Here is a 20,123-nt window from a genome sequence, read left to right on the forward strand (position 1 = left end):
GAACATCATATTGGGGCCAGTGGAGAGACAGCCAGCACCATAGTGGTCTCCTAGTCATAAGTTTGGTGGATGAATGTTTCAACCGCCAAACTCTTAATGACCCCCTTAATAATTACTCTACACTCAATTGGATTTCATTCTGTTTGTACAATTTATAGATTGTATTTTTACTTAAAAGTAAGTACGAATCCATTTTTACTTGATAGTAAGGAATATGAAAGATAAGTTGAAGATTTTTTTTAAATGTTAATGGGCTGAATAATAAGAGAAAAGTACAGGCTATTGAAGTATGGAAATTGACACACAGTCTACAGATAATTTTATTACAAGCAAGCTATATTTCCCGTACTTAAAGTTCAGGATGGTCAGATCATGGACTGTTTTCAAGCATTTTCGTCTAAATAAGCAGCAAATGAGATAGGTTTCCATTTTCATTGGGTCATTAGTGTTGGGTTAACTGTACAGTAGCTTAAATTAGAGTCACGTTTGTTAGTTTTTGCAGCCTAATTGAAGAAAATCCAGAACCATTTTCCTCACTTTTTGAGTCACTTATTCAAAACTCAAGAAAATAGTCTGGCGTCTTGGGATGGAAAGTTCAGGAATCTGAGTGGAGCCACAAACTTCCGTCCACCTAGCAATCCCCAAGTCTCACAATAAAAATTGTACCTCACTTGTGTGGGTAGGCCTAGACAGGAAACGCCCCAAAACACAATGTGGACACATCACATTTTTCCAATTAAAAGGGGTGCTTTTTTTGCAGAGTGCCTAACTGTGCATTTTGGCCTCCAGCTCATCTGGCACCTAGGGGAACCTAGCAAACCTATTCATGTTTAAACACTGGACACCTAGGGAAATCCAGAATTGGGTGACTTGTGGACTTCTCACCAGGTTCTGACACATTTCATGACCAGGTTCAGAAACCTTTTCAAGCCTCAAACATTATCACCAAAACACATTTTTCTCATATTTCAGCGATGCAAAGTTCTGGAATCTGAGGGGAGCCACAAACTCCCTTTCACCCAGAATGTCCTGAAGTCTCCCAATAAAAACAGTACCTCTCTTGTGTGGGTAGGCCTAGTGCTGGTGACAGGAAACAGCCCAAAATACAACATGGATACATCAAATTTGCAAAGTGCCCTGCTGCGGATTTTGGCTCTAGCTCAGCCGGCACCTAGGGAAACCTACCAAACCTATGCATTTAAAAAAATTAGACACCTAGGGAAATCTGGAATGGGGTGACTTGTGGGCTAAAAACACCTTTTCCCTCACATTTCAGTGATGCAAAGCTCCAGAATCTAAGGTGAGCCACAAACCTCCTGTCACCTAGCATTACCCCATGTCGCCCAATAAAAATGGTGCTTCACGTGTGTGGGTAGGCCTAGTGCCTGTGACAGGAAATGCCTCAAAACACAATGTGGACATATCACATTTTTTCATTGAAAACAAATGCGTTTTTTGCAAAGTGCCTAGCTGTGGATTGTTTCCTCTAGCTCAGGGGGCGCCTAGGGAAATCTAACAAACCTATACATTTTTAGATACTAGACACCTAAAGAAAACCAGAATGGGGTGAGTTGTGTGGCTCTCACCACGTTCTGTCACCCAGAAACCTCTGCAAACCTCAAATTTTCTAAGGGAAGCCACAAACTTGCTTCCACCCAGCATTACCCCAAGTTTCCTAATAAAAATGGTACTTCACTTGTGTGAGTAGGCCAAGTGTCTATGACGGGAAACACCCAAAAAGACAATGTGGACACATCAAATTTTTCCAATGACAGTGCACCAGTTGTTTTCACAAAGTGCCTACCTGTTGATTTTGGCCTCTTGCTCAGTTGGCATGTAGGGAAACGTAGCAAACCTATACATTTTTGAAAACTCAACACCAAAGGAAATCCAGAATGGGGTGACTTGTGGGGCTTTCACCAGGTTCTGTCACCCAGAATCTTTTGCAAACCTCAACATTTGGCTAAAAAACACATTTTCCTCACTTAAATGCAAAGTTCTGGCATCTGACGGGAGCCACAAACTTCCTTCCACCCAGCGTTTCCTCACATTTTATGATAAAAATGGTACCTCAGTTGTGTGGGTATGCAAAGTGCCTGCAACCGGAAAGGGCCCAAAATGTACTGTGGCTATAATGATAACTGAGGTGAGCGTGCTAATGAGTCCTGGGATCTGGAACCATTTGGGGAAACCTATCAAACCCAGACATTTCTAAAAAAATATATGACTAGGGAGTTCTACCGGGGCGTGGCTTGTGTGGATTCCCCAAAGTTGTTTTTACTTGGAATACCCTGCAAAGCTGAAACATTGAATAAAAACAATATTTTTACTTTTATTTCTGTGAAGTAAACTACAAGAAAATGCATGAATCCACAAACATCTTGCCACCTACCCTCCCCCATCTTTTCCCAATAAAAACGCTACCCCACTGGTGTGCCTGGGCTTAGTGCCAGTGACAGGAATGGATAATACAAGGCTCAATGGTAGTCCTTGCAGAAGGTACAGGCACACAAGCCGGGTTGTGTTTTTATCAGGACAAGTGGGGAAACACTGACTGGTAGGAATTATGTCACTCCCTGCAAATTCCTGTAGTTTATGTGACAGAAAAGCAAGGAAAGATAGTGTTTTTTATTAACGTTTCACCTTCTGGGTAAGAAAACTTTGTGGAATCCACTGACGCCACACCTCTGTGAACTGCCTGGGGTATCTAGTTTTCAGGAATGTCTATGCTTGGTAAGTTTCCCTATATGGCCGCTGATGCCAGGACCAAAGAAACAAAAGACCATCTTACAAAACCAGGCTGTTTCGTGATAGGTAATTGTGATGCCTCCAAAAGATGTTTTGGCCTGTTTTCTGCCGCAGTGCCCACCCACTCAAGTGAGGCAACATTTTTCTCTGGAGACTTAGGCGAACGCTGGGTGGTAGGAAATTTGTGGCTGCCTGCAGATTCCAGGACTTGCACATGCAAGGAAAATGTGTTTCCTTCTGGGTGAAGGAAAACTGGTGAGAGCCACGCAAGTACTGCACCCTGGGACTCCCCTGGTTCTAGTATGTTAGGGTTAATCCTCCAGTCACACTGGTTGGTTTTAGTATCTCCAGAAATTATGATTTTTAAAGCATAAATGCTTATCAAACTAATTGAATATTGTAACCAAGCCTTCGGAAGGTGAGCCATAAATCCACATTACTGCACCAACCGCTTTATGGTCCATTCACACACCATTCACACACAAAACACAGCACTTTCATACCGCCTACCACTGGCCCAAACCAACCAATCTCTGGACAGGACAGAATAAGTTTGACTACATTTTACCAACTGTCAAGTAACTGCCTCCTTCTTCCTGAACAGTACCGAGAGCATGCGTAAGGAACCTTAACTAATGGCTCCCATGACAGCCACATTATGCTCAGTGAGACATGTTTTTCATACATCTTTAGCACACTCACTGTACTAAATCCAACTCCTTCCAGTTCTTGGATGTAAGTTGGGGGTTTCCGAGTATGCCTTGTGAGGCCTATTCCTTGAACTGAGTGAGCATATCCACTGTTGAAACTGAGGCAGACATGATGGTGAATACTACCTAAGGTCTCTAAAGCAAAAAGCCAAACAACTATCCTCTGAGACTCAGTCACCAACACTTCTACTTTTGCTTTAAAAATGAAGCTACAACTTCAGTTTGCACACTTTCAAACAAGTGGAAATGTTGGTGAATATGTCACACAGGACATTTGTTTGACTTATTACACTTACATTGGTTCTCGTTGGCAATCATGGTGGTCATTGTGTAACATACATAAGTTCTCTAACAAGCACTTCAAAATTCAGTCATGCTTTTAACATATTGCCAAGGTACTCCGTGAAAATGTGGCATTTGTACTGTCCAGTAGTATGTGCAGTGTGGGGACTATAATACATATTAATCAAACAAACCACCTACCACGTTCTGACAATGGATAAGGAAGTCCATGATTTCCTGAAGTAGAAGAACTAAAATTCTGTAGCTGCTTGTCTAACGAAGCAGTGGCCAATGAATGCTTGGTATCTATTCACAGCCACTGAAAGTTTTACCCAACGGCAGCTCCACCTCAGTTGATTTTCCAGAACTTTGCTTTAGTATGATACAATGTAAAGCAAGTAGAGAAGCAGAGGCCTGACTGAGATGGGCACGGGGGACAGTAATAAAAACTCTTCTGCCACTTTCCATGCTTCAAGCACACTTTACAGCAACAACATGGACAATCCTTTTTGAGTGTTTTCGGAATGCGATCAGCAAAGTATTGCTCCTGCAGCCTTGCCACATCCTCTAGAAAATATGAAGTTGAGGCTTCTGCTTCTGTAGCAGCAGTGCGGTTTTCAATCACAGACAACTGGAAGTCAAGGAAATATATGAGTCTTCCTGTGGTTGTCTGACAACAAACAACATAAGAACTGTGTGTTGCCATCTGGATCAGGTGGGTAAGCAGTTTCTTGTACCAAGTGCACGTTTTACAACAAGCAATGTATGGTTTAAGAACCCGGTGGTTCTTGTCCACTCCGTCCATGTACTCATCGTAACCAAGTATACAGGTGGGCTTGTGGACTTCAAATATCTTGTTCCAAACCATGATGGAGGGAGTGCTCTCATCATGAATTGCAGGGAGCACATATACATCATGCCTTTCTGAGAACTTAACTGTGAGCAGTTTGATGGAATGCAATGCAGTACTCTGGGATTTCTGGAGCTTCTTGCAAACAAGCTCCTGCTGGAATCATTTGCGGTTACAACAAATTGTACCGCACGCCACAGTGCAAACTTTGTAGAACTCACTGAACAGCTCTAGTCCTGTAGAGAAATAGTCCACATAAAGTTTATAACCTTTGTGAAGGAGTTGCTGCACAGGCTCCCATACGATATTCCCTGTGACCCCTAATGTGGGAAGGCAACCTACAGGGTTTAGCGTGGAGTTCTTCCCTGTATTCACTCTCAAGCTGTACACATATCCAGAAGAGCTCTCACACAGCATGTACAGCTTGATGCCAGAGCGGGCTCTTTTGCTCTCAATGTACTGTCTGAACAGCAGCTGCCATTTGTACAGGATGCAGGACTCATTAACTGCTATATTCTTTCTAGGAGTAGAGATCTCTGGAAACCTGACAGACAAATGTTCCAGGACAGGCCAAATTTTGAACAACCTGTCATGGTCTGGATGGTCCCGGAGGAACGCAGCAGAATTGTCATTGAAAAGCAGCATGCGCTTCAATAGCAAAAAGCGATCTCTGCTCATGTATGGTACGAAGATGGGAGTTACCCAAACCGTGCAATTTGTCCATTAGGACCGCAAGGTGTGTTGTTGCACTAACCTCATTTTGAGCGTGAGGCCCAAAAATATCTTCAACTCGGCCAGCGAAGTGGTAATAGAGATGGACATAGTCGACTGGCAAAAAGGTGTCTGCATTGACTTTACATCCAGTAAAAGGTAAGTGGCAGCCTTTGCAACAATCATTTTGGCGCTCCAGTCCAATGACCTCCTCCTTGTATTCCCTCACTGCCACCCAGCAAAAATGTCCTTCATTTCTCCATAGCCCCCCTCGCACATACATTTAATTTGTTCTAAAGTGCAGGTAACGGCTGGCTTTACTTATCCACTCAGCTATTCAGATAAAATACGGATCTGTCCTTTGCAGTAGGCATATAAAGCTTCTAGGCTACTTTATGTAATCAAAACTGCCACTAGGCAAAAGTCTGATCTCTTTCGATAGTAGGAACATAATCAGAAGTGTTATCTTGACATTCTTATTGCTGTCTGACAGCTATTTATGTCTGAAATCTATCTATCTGTCTATTTATCTATCTATCTATCTATCTATCTATCTATCTATCTATCTATCTATCTATCTATCTATCTATCTATCTAACTATCTACCTCTTATAAAAAAAACTCCCCATATTTTCATATATAGAGAGAGAGACAGAGACTATCTCTCACTATATCACTTTTTTATCTGTGTGGTTTCCCTGTGGGCTGATTGCTTCCCCCAGGATGTATATATATATCAAGCTGGGTGTGGATAGCAATGTCCTTCATTTCTCCATAGCCCCCCTCGCACATACATTTAATTTGTTCTAAAGTGCAGGTAACGGCTGGCTTTACTTATCCACTCAGCTATTCAGATAAAATACGGATCTGTCCTTTGCAGTAGGCATTTAACGCTTCTAGGCTACTTTATGTAATCAAAACTGCCACTGGGCAAAAGTCTGATCTCTTTCGATAGTAGGAACATAATCAGAAGTGTTATCTTGACATTCTTATTGCTGTCTGACAGCTATTTATGTCTGAAATCTATCTATCTGTCTATTTATCTATCTATCTATCTATCTATCTATCTATCTATCTATCTATCTATCTATCTAACTATCTACCTCTTATAAAAAAAACTCCCCATATTTTCATATATAGAGAGAGAGACAGAGACTATCTCTCACTATATCACTTTTTTATCTGTGTGGTTTCCCTGTGGGCTGATTGCTTCCCCCAGGATGTATATATATATCAAGCTGGGTGTGGATAGCATTGTGCTGATCCTATGCTGTGAGCAAATTTAGAGTGTTGCAGGAGTTGCAGGCTGCTCCTTACTGGAGCTGCTCTCCGCCTAAACTTGGGAACTAGAGTTATCTGTTCTGTTTTTTTTTTATATATATATATATATATATATATATATATATATATAGAGAGAGAGAGAGACAGAGAGAGTCAGGCCCTTATTATGAGTGTGGTGGTCTTATGAGCACCTCTGGGCGGGTGCCATACTGAAGACCGCCACCTATATTACAAGGCAGCAAACTGTCAGGCTTTTCGCGCTATGAAAACACTGGCAGTAATGCACCCATCGATAGGAATCCCCATTCCTGTCACCGGCAAACGCATCTCCACACGTCTACACACTTGCAGACACACACCCCCACCCGACCACATGCATACATACAAATAAGGCGGACGGAGTCCTTGCAGCATGGTGGTGCAGATGGTGGAACCGCCTCTCACCCACCGTCATTCAGGCCGACGGAGTCAGATTTCTCCCTGTTTATGGGCAGAAATCTGTAGGTGACTTGTAATACAGTGGTCTTCGGACCGTCAACACTTTTAATCTTTTGGCGCCCGCTGATGAAATGAGCACCTCAGTCGCTCTCTCTCTCGCTCTCTCTGTGTCTCTCTCTCTCTCTCTCTCTCTCTCACTTTATTTTATACATGTAGTTTCCCTGGGGACCAATCGTGCCCCCAAGGAAAACCACCCGTAAAAAAATAATAATGATGTCACCTTAGGGGTCAGCAAGTGTCATGAGGATCGATCTGCCATTTTTTATTTTAACAAAACATATCGTTTTTTATCACCTATGGGGCCGCGATTAACCCCCAGGGGGGAAAGCCTTCTTTTTTATCAAAAATAATACCCCCACGGGGGTGACCACTTACAATGGCCCCATCTTCCAAACAAGATCCCTGGGGTCTAGGGCCATGCTGTTAGCATTGGGGTAATGCGCAGTCTAGGGCCCGCCCCAAGGATCTTTGGAGATTCTCTTGTTCCTCTGATTGTTCCCTCGTGTTCACGGACACACCATCAGAAATTACCCCTATGTGGTAAAACTCATGGGGCTGTGGGGTCAGGACATTGGTCAACACAATGTTTTTATGTAGCAAAAGATTCACACACAAAATAAGAACCAAAGCAGTAACATTCACTATGTGCCACCCTGAAGGCATGGCCTTCATCCCCCAGGATTCCACAGGTGGCAGCCATCTTAGGTTGTGGCAGGACTATAAATGTCGCCCACACCCTGGAAACGTGCTCACTATTTTTGGGATAAGTTTCAAGCAAGACCTTAGATTCTTTTGGTGCTGAAGAATTGGAGCGGAATGGTCTTTTTTTTAGATCCAAGACTTTGTTCCAGATTCAAAGACGCCTTGTATTTTCAGTGGGGTTTTCCCCTCACTGCCGGGATGAAAACAGATAGAAAGGAGTAGGTCATACTCATAGCGGTAAGGTCATTGAAGAAACCTTTCTCTTATAATGTGAATAGATTCTCTGAATCCTGTCAGAGGCAGTGGGTTTTATTTGATACAATCAGGAAAAGTGTTTATATTTTAGGAAAACATTGTTCTGTTGCTGCAGTCGCAAGTTGAGACACATGAGAAAAGAGTGAATCATTATCTTTGCAGTGAAACTTTGTATTTGGAGACTCGTAATTGCGTAGCCACACTTACATGTGAGATTGTGCTTAGCCAAGGCGGTCTCAACATTTTTTGATCTGGTATTTAGGGTTGCATTTATCAATGATGATTATCCTAAACTAAAGAAAGGATATTATTACAAATAAGGAAAACATGTTTGCAGGCACAAAGAGTCAATGTAAGACTAGGCCAGCCATCACTGAAAATTAAAGGATTATTTTTGTGTGTGTTGTTTTAATGTTAAATCTTTCAGATACCCTTCCCTGCAATCCCCTTCCTATTTTCCCTTTCCCTCACCTGGCAACTGCAAAACTCAGCGCTACAATAGCCCTCTGAGTTGGTAGTGCCTGGAGATGGGCCTCTTGTTGAGAGACATGTACATTCCGAGGAAAGGCACCTGTTGACAGAATAGTGTGCCCACAAATTTAATTTCCTATCAGTCTGCATGAAGTTAACTAATGAACGTATTCAACAATCACGATCACCAGCAGCTTCTCATTTGTTCTTCGTTCCTAAGGCTAATGGTGAACTTAGACCCTGTACTGACTATAGAACATTAAACAAAATCACCATTAAAAAGAAAATAATCTTCACCACTAGTACCGGTGTTACTGGATCAAGTCAAATCAGCAGTTATCTATACTAAACTCGATTTATGTGGTGCCTACCATATAGTTCAGATCTGAGAAGGAGATCAGTGGAAAACAGAATCCAAGACTCATTATGGTCTGTTTGAATAGTTAGTAATGTCTTTTAGTCTATGTAATGCCCCAGCGGCATTCCAATATTTCCTAAATAATGTTGTAAGGGAACATCTAGACTTATTCGTTATTGTCTATATTGATGACATCTTAATATATTCAGAATCTGAAAAAATCCACAAGGAACATGTAAAAAAGGACCTGCAAACCGTTAGAACTCATCATTGGTACTGCAGATTGAGCAAATGCGAATTCCACAACTAAACAAGTAGGATTTTTAGGAGTAATCCTACCACCTAATGGCATGCAAATAACAGAAAGAAAGATCCAAGCTGGAGCAGAATGGCCCACACCAAAATCAGTGCGGTGCACTGATGTCACAGATGGACAGGAGGGGGCAGAGGGAGACACAGAAGTCATTCCACATTTCCTGAGAGTATTTAAAAAATATTTTTTTAAAGCCCTTCCTGGTGTCGGCCAATGGTTGTGGCCAGTACCAGGGAAGGTGTGCATGTGTAAGCCATTGGCTGACATGTGCACTTATGGGGTTAAACTCTGATTATAAAATATTTATGAAAATTAATTACCAAGAGATATAATAAGGTTATTTACAGATTAATTATTTTGATCAGAACAGTTTTATCCCTGCGAGGCAGTTGTATACTAATATAAATTACATTTTTTGAAAGTTTGGATCTTTTTAATATCAAACAGATCTCTACAACGATTTTTATGCTCAATGTTGAAAAGGTTTTTGATTTCAAGGTCTGGAATACACTGTTTTATATGTGGGAGAATCTGGTTTTCTCACGGAGGTCATGTGAGTTAAATGTAATAGATATGAGAGGGCTGAAGTCAGTCTTTATGTACATTCAAAAGATGCAGCAAATGTTAAAGTTGAAAGATGAACAAGATTTGCTATCTTTATAGAGCCCTTGGCTATTGCTATATGCGGAGTAACTGTGATTGCCCCACCAATACCACAAGCTAATATTGCATGTAGATGATATATTAATATTTTTTAGGCTTAACACAGCATGTCAGAAAATAATATTTGATTTTATTTCAATTCATCAGGCACTGGGAGGGTATATGATCATTATATATTAAAAATGGAAAAAAATGTATGTAACTATTTTCCAGAACAATTACAACCTATCCTTCGGAGGTGTTACAATCTCTACTCACACTATTTGGGTATTACATTTTCAAATAATATAAAACACCTGTATGAATTGAACTATAAAATGATTTTAGCCCAAACTAGAGCATTGTTATTAAAATGGAAACCTTTACTGATCACACTATTAGGTAGAACAGAGTAAATTAAAATGAAAATAGTACCTATGTTTTATTCCTTTTTCACCTCTGCATCTTTTTTTTCTACACAACCTACTTTAAGAAGATAGGGCCCATGTTCTCATCCTTTTTTGTTTTCATCCTTTTTTTGTGGCAAGACTAGATTGACATGTGATACTTTACATTGTTCTACTACAGATGATGAGTTAGCATTACCAAATGTTAAAACTTGTTTAACAGTTACCTAGAAAACCTCTGGTTCACTTGATTTTCCCACTGTAGACTGAGAAAACCAAATGTGCTGCCCCTTCTCAGACTACTGCTGAAAATTATATCCCACTTGAACTTTGTGAGAATCCAAAATGGTGGCAGCTAGTAGCTGGAGAGATAGTGATTGTTCCAGTCTTAATCTTCATATGAAATCTCTCTCTCTCTCTGATCCTTTACTGCACACTTCAACTGCATTTCTGAAGCGACTGGTAGTGACTCCAGAGTTTGCTTGCTCAGAAGAAGATTATGTCCTGTTTTTCGAAATTTTAAATACCTTTTAATTGAAGATCTGCACACCACAGGCCATCCCCAATTTTTATAGTCAAGTTGACTGAGAGAAAGATAACCACGTTTTGTAGATGCATGGTTTTCAGAGGAGATTTTTCACTGGTATATTCTCAAGGAAGAGTGGCAGTAAGACAGTTATCTTGAACTAGTTTTGAAGGAATATGTTTCACATACTTTCACAGAGGAAGAGACTAACAATATATCACTGGCCAAAGGTTATCGTTATTCAACATGCTTCAGGAATCTTTAGACTACGTCTGCTCTGAGCAGTATATATGGCCCAGTTGAATTCTTTTGCTGAAATGCGTAGGACACTGTTTTCTCGTGGCACCTCGCACTTTGCACTTTACTATTATGAAAGACTCAAAACCCCTTTTTTAATAGCAAATCAATTTGGACCGGCCTGTGCTGTTTCCTGGATTCACTTGTGGGAAAAGGTTGTGGATTGGGTCATGATTGCCAAGAAAAGAATCATATATATATATATATATATATATATATATATATAAAACCTACTGGAGGTCATCATTAGGTAGTTGTAGTTAGCACCTAGTTTCCAAAGAAAAAGTTTTTTTACTTGCGAACATCTTTGGCACCATTTCACAAATCTTCATGATTTTTTTTTTAAAAAGGGTGCCCGTGATTCTATGTGTGCATGGAAAGTTTTGGGGTGACCCGTCAAGAGGGACCGAGAAAAGAAGGAGGTAAAAAAAAGTGCTTTTCCTATATTATTTCCCATAGGAGGTTTGTACACAACTACGTCCAGACTACTGGACGGAATTATACCAAATTTGGCAGAAAGCTAGATTTTTTCCCACAGATTCTGCTTTTGGTTATTTGGTGCAAATCCATTCAGTAGTTTATGAGAAATTAAGGAAAATCCAAATTTGTATCTCTGAGGTCGCGAATAATTTGCAATTAATTGTTAATATTCATGAATATTCATGAATGTGGGAGCGAATAAAAACTGTAATTGGCTGGCCACAATATGAACAGAAAGTTGCGACTACCATTTTAAGGTCCCAGGACAGAGTCCTCTGGCTGAAAAACAAAATGAAAAGTAGCATGAGGGTTGTTTGAGAGTCACATTATGGTTTTAAAATGATATTTCTTCACCATGTGTGATATTCACAAATAGAATAATCTACAAAAAAAACACTCACAGACTCATTCATACACTGATTCATTCACTCATACATGCACTTAGAGAATCATGCGCTCTCCCACTAACACACCCACTCAGACACTCATGCACCTACTCAGACCCACTCATAGACTCCCACACCCACTTTTAAACCCACTCAAACACTCACATACACACTAACAGATCGACTAACAGAGACAGACCCTGTGGCCAACCCCCACTGTACACAGCAAAAGGCTGTGTGTGGTGTGGGGTTGGGTGGGTATAAGGGCTTGTTGCAGGGCCTGGCCACAGGCCCTTCCAATATTATATATCCCCTTGGGAGATGGTCCCTGAGGATATAGAGCAGGGCCAAGCAGCCATGGTCATTTGAAGTGGGAGGAGTATTCATTCCTGAAATGTGATCACCATAGAACTCCTGCCATTTACCTTCTACCCAAGCTGCACAAGGACACAACCAATCTTCCTGGCAGACCTATAGTTTCATACAAGTGTTCATTGAATGAAAACACTTCTTTCATCACTACTTTAGACCTTTTGTCACCTCTATACCAGCATGCTTAAAAATACTACTTGGAGGAAGATTGTCCGGATGATGACTCTTGATGTGTCTAGCCTTTATACTAGTATACAAAAGGAGCTGAGGAGCAAAGTTGTCAGACATTTCTTTAGAGCTAGATCCCTTTCCCTCCTATTACATTTGGAAATGCCTATTTTGTCTCACTGGCTACTTTCTTTTTTATAGCAGATTGTATAGACATGTACAAGGGACTGATATGGGTAGTTGTTTTGCTCCCAGCTATGCAAAACTGTTGACACCAATTATATTTGTATTATCTGGAAGGGAGATGTTGGCTCTGCTTTGGCCTTTATCAGGAAACTAAATTTCAATAAACTTAACAGTTTACAGACACATTGATAGACATAAAATTGAATTACTTGATGTTGAGGTTTGTGAGAAAACTGGGCTCATTGCAGAGGTCCCATACGTTTTTGCCCCCATTTTTCACTTTTTGCTGGTGTTTTCCTGACTCTGATGGTGCTCTTAGTACTGCTAACCAATCCCAGGGCCTGTTCTCTGTGTAAAATGAGTGTGTAAATTAGGCTAATTATAATTTACTATGTCAAACTACCTATAAGTCCCTAGTATATGGTTGGGCATGTAGTTTTAGGGACCCTAGAATAGGTAGCCTCACCCACAGATGCACTACTGAGGTACCCAGGGTCATTTTAAGGCAGGCCTGCCCTGCTGGGCACTTTTAAATTAAAGTTATATGCAAAATTCAACTTTACAATTAGAATTACTTCCTTATTTTTACATACATGTCACCCCTAAGGTGTGCCCTAGGTGCACCCAGGGTTGGATGCAGTGTAACTATAAGCAGGGACCTTATAACATATGTTTTAAAAATAGCCAAATTTGTTTCATCCTCATTGTAGTGAATAGGCTCCATGGGCTAAAATGGGGAGACTTTATTTTAACAAATAACGACTCCAAAGGAGCTATACATGGCAAGTTTGGTTTCAATCGAATTGTTATGTAAATGCACCAACTTGCCATTTTTTGATTCAATATGACTAGTTCAGGGAAAGAGTTTTAGAAATCTTCCCCAAAGTTACCAGTTTCAGCTCTTTAGTGCCCTTGTCTGATTGGCCAGCCTCTGGCAGCCTGGCTAGGCTGCCTTGATGAGGTGTGAAGTGGCCTGGGCTGAACACAAAGGAAGTGCCTGGGGGAGGAGATCTGCCTCAGCAGATGGTGAAACAGGATCGGAGAGAGCAGCCATACTGGTCTTCAAAGGAGGGAAGGAGATTTGGAGCAGCTCAGGCCCTCCCCCATTTCCTGAAAACCTAGACAACCAGGTGTCCTCTAGATTAGGAGAGGGCAGGAGAGGGTTGTGTTTAGAATTTGTTGCCACCCAGCGGGTGGGCTCAGCCAGACCTAACATCCAAAATTTAGTTTTTGCCATTTTGGACTTTTAAGGACTCTTGCTCCATGAGATTGATTTTTGCCACACTTCCCAGGAAGTGGTCACCTAAGAGGGTAGTGGCCTGCCTGTGATTGGACAGTTGCCCCAGCAGCTTTCCAACCCAGGAGCAAGGATAACTATGGCAGAGCTGCACCCACATCACAGATCACTAAAAGGAACAACATCAGAAGAAAAAGGACTGCCCTGCTGGACCCCTGACCTGCAACTGGACACTGCACTCTGAAGGACTACACCAGCTGCACACTTGGGCTTTACCAATAAAAAGGGTTTGCCTGTCTTGAACTAGTTCAAGAAGGAACTCCCTGCTTGCTACATGTGAAAAATAGCTAACCAGAGTCCTCTGCATCAAAACCTGAAGGAACAGACCAGCTAACCAGTGATCTTTTTTTTGTATATGAACAAGGTGTATGCTGGGATTTGGAGTCCTAAACCCCAAGAAGCAACCCAGAGCTTGGGGAACCTTGGGCTGAGCTGTAGACTCCTAAAGGACTTTCAAAGACATTCTGGAAGAAGATCCAGAAGTTTGGAGAAAGTTAAGGAAAGAATCTCCATAAAGTGACAGACCTGCCATGGTGAGTCAAGCTGGCTTACCTTAATCGCGACCCAGCCTGATTTACAGGTTTGTCCCACTGAAAAGCTCAGCAGCCTCAGACTTCTGGAAAGGTGAACAGACAACCTTACATCGAAATTGGCTTGCTGTAAATGGTCGATCCCTGGCAGAAGGAAAAAGCTCAAAAAAAGTGAAAAAGTCTGAACATTAAAAGTTGACCGGGACTTCCCACACAGCGTATCCAAGGAGGGCTCCGGGATATCGAATCAAGATTCAGCATTGGCCTGGACTAAGATTTCTATCCTGGAAAATTGTCCAAGTCCGAAGGTAAAATTCTTCACTGAGTTCTCCTGCGATGCATATACGAAGAGGGCTCCAGGGGAGAAGGAGCTAATTGCTGACTTCATCCAGCTGAAGAAAATCTTCAAGAAAAAGACTAGGAAAAAGACTAAGGCACTCATTTTGAGTTTGGCGGTAACCGGACCACCATGCCAGCGGTGGCGGTGAGACCGCCACCAGGCTGGCAGTGCAGGCAACCATATTACGACTATGGCAGTGAATGCAATGCAAAACAGCCAACTTATTACCAGTACTGCCATTGCGGCCGGACCGGCGCCACCACCAGTAACCATCTTCAGGCTGGCGAGAACCAATGCACCACACACCATATTACGAGTCTCCAGACCGCCAGACTTTCAGGGGTGGGCTGACTGTAGGAAATTACCATCTTTCTTGGTATGTTACCCCCATTTTTACCTGTATGTCAGTATGTTTTTGCCTGTCTCACTGGGATCCTGCTGGTCAGGACCCCAGTGCTCATAGTTTGTGGCCTAATGTGTTGTGAATAGTGCTCAACTGTGTCACTGAGGCTCTGCTAACCAGAACCTCAGTGCTTATGCTCTCTCTGTTTTTAAATTTGTCACTAAAGGCTAGGGACTTCATTTATTAATTTCATTTGGCACACTGGACCCCCCCTTATAAGTCCCTAGTATATGGTACTTAGGTACCCAGGGCATTGGGGTTCCAGGAGATCCTTATTGGCTGCAGGATTTCTTTTGCCACCCATAAGGAGCTCAGACAAACCCTTTCACAGAACTGCCACTGTAGCCTGCGTGAAATAGTGCACACATTATTTCACAGACATTTTCAGTGCACTTAAGGAAATTATAGTTCACCTATATGTCTAACCTTCATTTACTGAAGGCTAGGAGCAAAGTTACTAAGTGTGAGGGCACCCTTGCACTAGCAAAGGTACCCCCATGCAGTCCAGGGCTAATTCCCCAAACTTTGTGAGTGTGGGGGCACCATTACAAATGTGCACTACATATAGGTCAATACCTATATGTAGCTTCACAATGGTAACCCCAAATATGGCCATGTAAGGTGTCTAAGATCATGAAATTGTCCCCCATTCCAAATCTGGTATTAGGGAGCCAATTCCCTGGATCCTGGGGGCCCCACCATGCACCCCCAGTACTGCCAAACCAGCTCTCTGAGGCTTGCACTGCAGCTACAGCTGCTGCCACTTCACAGAGAGGGTTATGCCATCCTGGGGTCTGAACAGCTCAGTCCCACGAAGGCAGAACAAATCATTTCCTTTGGGAGGAGGGTGTTACACCCTCTCCCTTTGGAAATAGGTGTTATAGTCTGGGGAGAGGTAGCCTCCCCCAGCCTCTGGAAATGCTTTGAAGGGCACAGATGGTTCCCTCCTTGCATAAGCCAGTCTACACCGGTTCAGGGCCCCCCAGCCCCCGCTCTGGTGCAAAACTGGACAAAGAAAAGGGAAGTGACCACTCCCCTGTCCATCACCACCCCAGGGGTGGTACCCAGAGCTCCTCAAGTGTGTCCCAGACTTCAGCCATCTTGCTTTCCAAGGTGTGGGGAAACTCTGGAGGCCTATGAGTGACCAGTGCCAGCAGGTGACGTCAGAGACCCCTTCTGATAGGTCCATACCTGATAAGGTAGCCAATCCCCCTCTCAGGGCTATTTAGGGTCTCTTCTGTGGGTTTCTCAAGCTTTCAAGTTTTCAGCAGGAATCCTCTGCAACTACTACTTCATCCTCTGTCCTCGGATCGACCGCAGACTGTTACAGGAAACACTGTAACAGCAACAAAGTATCCAGAAGGGCTACTTTTCCTCTGCAACTTCAGCTCCAGCCAGCAACTGCAAAAGTTTCCATGGTGTGCATGCTCTGGGGAATCCCTGTCTTCACCATACACCTGAAGGACCCAAGAAATCTCCTGTGGAGTGACGGAGTCACTTCACTGCTCTTGCAGGCACCTTCTAAGTCGACAACCTGTTCTCTTGGACTCCTCTCCTGGCAACGAGCGTGCTCCTTGGAACACAGGTGGTAGACCCCTTTGACACAGACTGTCCTAAGGGCATGCTGTCCAAATTTGAAGGAGGCAAGAGCTTGCCCTTTGCACTGTGTCATTTTCACCTCCTGAGGTCTCTGTACACTATTTGCAAGAATCCTTCATGCACAGCCTGACCCAGGTCCCCAGCACTCTATCCTGTGACGCTCAACTTGCTGAATTGTCCTCCGGCGGCGTGGGATCTTCTTTTGTAGTGCTGCAGCAACTGCAATTTGCACCTTCTTTGTCCCTGTGTCCTGGGAACTCTGTGAGTGCTGCCTGGTCATCTGTGGGTTCACTCCAGTGTTGGGAGCCCCCTCTGCCTCCTCAGCCCGAGTTGAGGCCCCCTGGTCCCTCCTGGGCCCAGGCAGTGCTACTTTGATGCAAAACACAACTTTACTTGAACCAGGGCTTGTTGGACGAATCCAGCACCGAAACTCGCTTGCATCCAACATCTTTTCGTGGGACATCCATTGCATCATGCAGGAACCCGCAGCCATCTTCCTTTGGTGCATTTCTGCAGTATTCGTCCAACCGGGGAATCTTCTTTTTGCATCCTCTTCCAGGTTGGCAGGGGCTCCTGTCCTTCCTGGAATGTCTTCCGACTTCTGGAATTGGTCTCCTCTCTTTGCAGGTCTTCAGGTCCAGGAATCCACCATTTGTTGTTTGGAGTCTTGCTTGGTTCTTGCAATAACTCTAATCACGACTTGTAGTGTGTCCTAAGGAAACTTGCAGTACTTTACTCTTACTTTCCTGGGCCCTGGGGTGGGGTATTTTACTCACCTTTATGGGTTTTTCCTCTCCCAGCGATTCTCTACACACTATACTTGTCTTGGGGGAATTTGTGATTCACAATCCACTTTATTAGTATATGGTTTGTGTTTACCCTAGACCAATTTTCTCTCATTGCATTCTATAGCATTTCTTATTGTTTGCACTATCCTATGCCCAATTACTTACCTTATTTTGGTGTCTAGTGTATATATTGTGAATAATACTTACCTCCATGAGGAGTATTGCCTCTAAGATATTTTTGGCCTTGTGTCACCCAAATAAAATACCTTTATTTTTGGTAACACTGAGTATTGTCTTTACTTGTGTATAAGTATGGTGTAACTATAAGTGGTATTACAGGAGCTTTGCATGTCTCCTAGTTCAGCCAAAGCTGCTAGAACACTACTACATTTCACTAATACGGGATAACTGGACCTGGTGTAAGGAGTAAGTACCCAAGGTACCCACTACAAACCAGGGCAGTCTCCTACACTGACACACACAGAAATCCTGGCTGAACCAGAAAGTATAAAATGAGACGCTCACCTCCAGGTACACAGCTACGTCTGTGGCCACCATGGCAAATAAGCTGCAAATCTTCCCAGCGCTGTATCTCACCATACACATTCAAGACCAGCGACGATGATGAAAATGACAACCGTAAGTATGCCTAGCACACACTGGAGGAAAGGGCAGTTATACACACCCACACACAACACACACATCCGGCACGGACAGCGAAGGCCATACACACATGCAAACAAACATACTGTACAAGCACACACATCTACACACACACACACAAAATACAAAAAAGCCAAGTACCTAATACACACACAACGGCAAGCAGACATGTGCCAAACACACAGCACAACGCACACAAACACCACCAATACAGTCATGCACATCCACATTCAACACCACATAATCACACAATGACAACTAGACCACAAACACTTAAACACAGTCAGAGACAGGCACGTTGAGAAACATCACACAACCACACAAATAAAAAGCTGTATGTAGCAATGACACACAATCAATATCACTGAACAGATATCTAAACAATGACACAGGTGAGACAACCAACATACAAAGGAATTCACAGATGTAGCTCCAAAGACACGGACACACAGACCACCCCATACAATCCCACATGCCAGTATTCAGACACATCACAACATGAGCATGACACAAGTCATCTACCCAGCATATGTGACAACCCTGACAAAACCCATACACAAATATCACACACCTTTGCACACAGATGTCAAACCACCATGTAGAAGGAAACCAGGACAAGTATCTCATGTTGCCAACCACATCCATGTGGGCAGATGTATTCAGAAACATTAGTTACAAAAATTAACTATATACAAAAAGTGCCAAATGGCAAGTCCAACATGCAGAGGCGCATAAAGCACATAGTCCACATAATCCTGCCCCAACTTGACTCCTGACAGCAATTAGGACTCCACGTCATAGGTTCATCAATGGGACAGGCTGGCACCTCAGGGTTGTGGGGGTGGCTTGGGTTTGGAAGGGGGTGTTTCTGTTTGGGCTTGGGAGGGGAGACTTTGGCTTTGGTATGGGTGGACTTCTTACTGGGTGGAGGAGCAGGGGCAACACCAAAGGGGGCAGTGGAGGAATGGAGGTGGAAGGGTTGTGTAGGGGCAGGGGGACATGATGTTTAGGGGCAGCACGGGGTGGGACAGGAGTAAGGAACAGGTCAAGGGTGGCATGGAAGACGTTTTTAGGAACACAGGGGCGGGCACATGAAAAATGGATGGAGTGGAGGTAGAGGGAGAGCTTGTGTGACGTGTTGGTGTGCTGTACATGGATGCTGGTGTGTGCAATGTGTGCATGTGTGTGGTGGGTGTATGTTGGGTGGGTGAGTGGGTGCATGTGTGTCTCTAGGGACAAGGGGAAGAGATCCAGGGAAAAGTAATGAAAGATGTGTGAGTGAATGTTGGGGTGGTGTGTGCAAGTGAAGTGGATGTGCTGCAGGTGGTAGAGAAGGTGGTTGTGGTGAGTGCAGATGTGGTGTGTAAGATGGATGTCTGTGAGTCTGCTGTTGTGGTGACTGAGGGTAGGACAGGAATAGTGTCAGGATCAGGGTGTGACAATGAAGTGACAGCAGGTGTGAGTGGCGATGCAACTGTAGGAGAGGAGGTGGTGGGGAAGCAATGTGGGAAGTATCTGTTGTTGTGTATGCAGATTTGTGTTGTGTGTGTGCATGCCTGTGGGTTCATTTGTGGTGCTTGTCTTTGTGCACGTTGTCTGTTGTAGTGGGTGTATTCTGGTCTGTAGGTGTGCTCTGGATGGGTGAAGGAAGAGTTGTTGTGGATTTGGAACAGGTAGCTGGAGGGTGGATGGGAGATTAAGGGACACTTGCTGCCATCAACGGGGAGGCCAGAGCCTGAAACGATCTCTGTAGGCCACATAAGGCACTGTGAATGCCTTCCAGGTAGGTATTTGACTGCTCCATCTGGGGTGCCAGTCCCTGGATGGCATTCACAATGGTTGTCTGTTCCACAGAGATGG

Source organism: Pleurodeles waltl, chromosome 1_2 (genome assembly GCF_031143425.1).
Source record: "Pleurodeles waltl isolate 20211129_DDA chromosome 1_2, aPleWal1.hap1.20221129, whole genome shotgun sequence".
NCBI classification, from domain to species: domain Eukaryota; kingdom Metazoa; phylum Chordata; class Amphibia; order Caudata; family Salamandridae; genus Pleurodeles; species Pleurodeles waltl.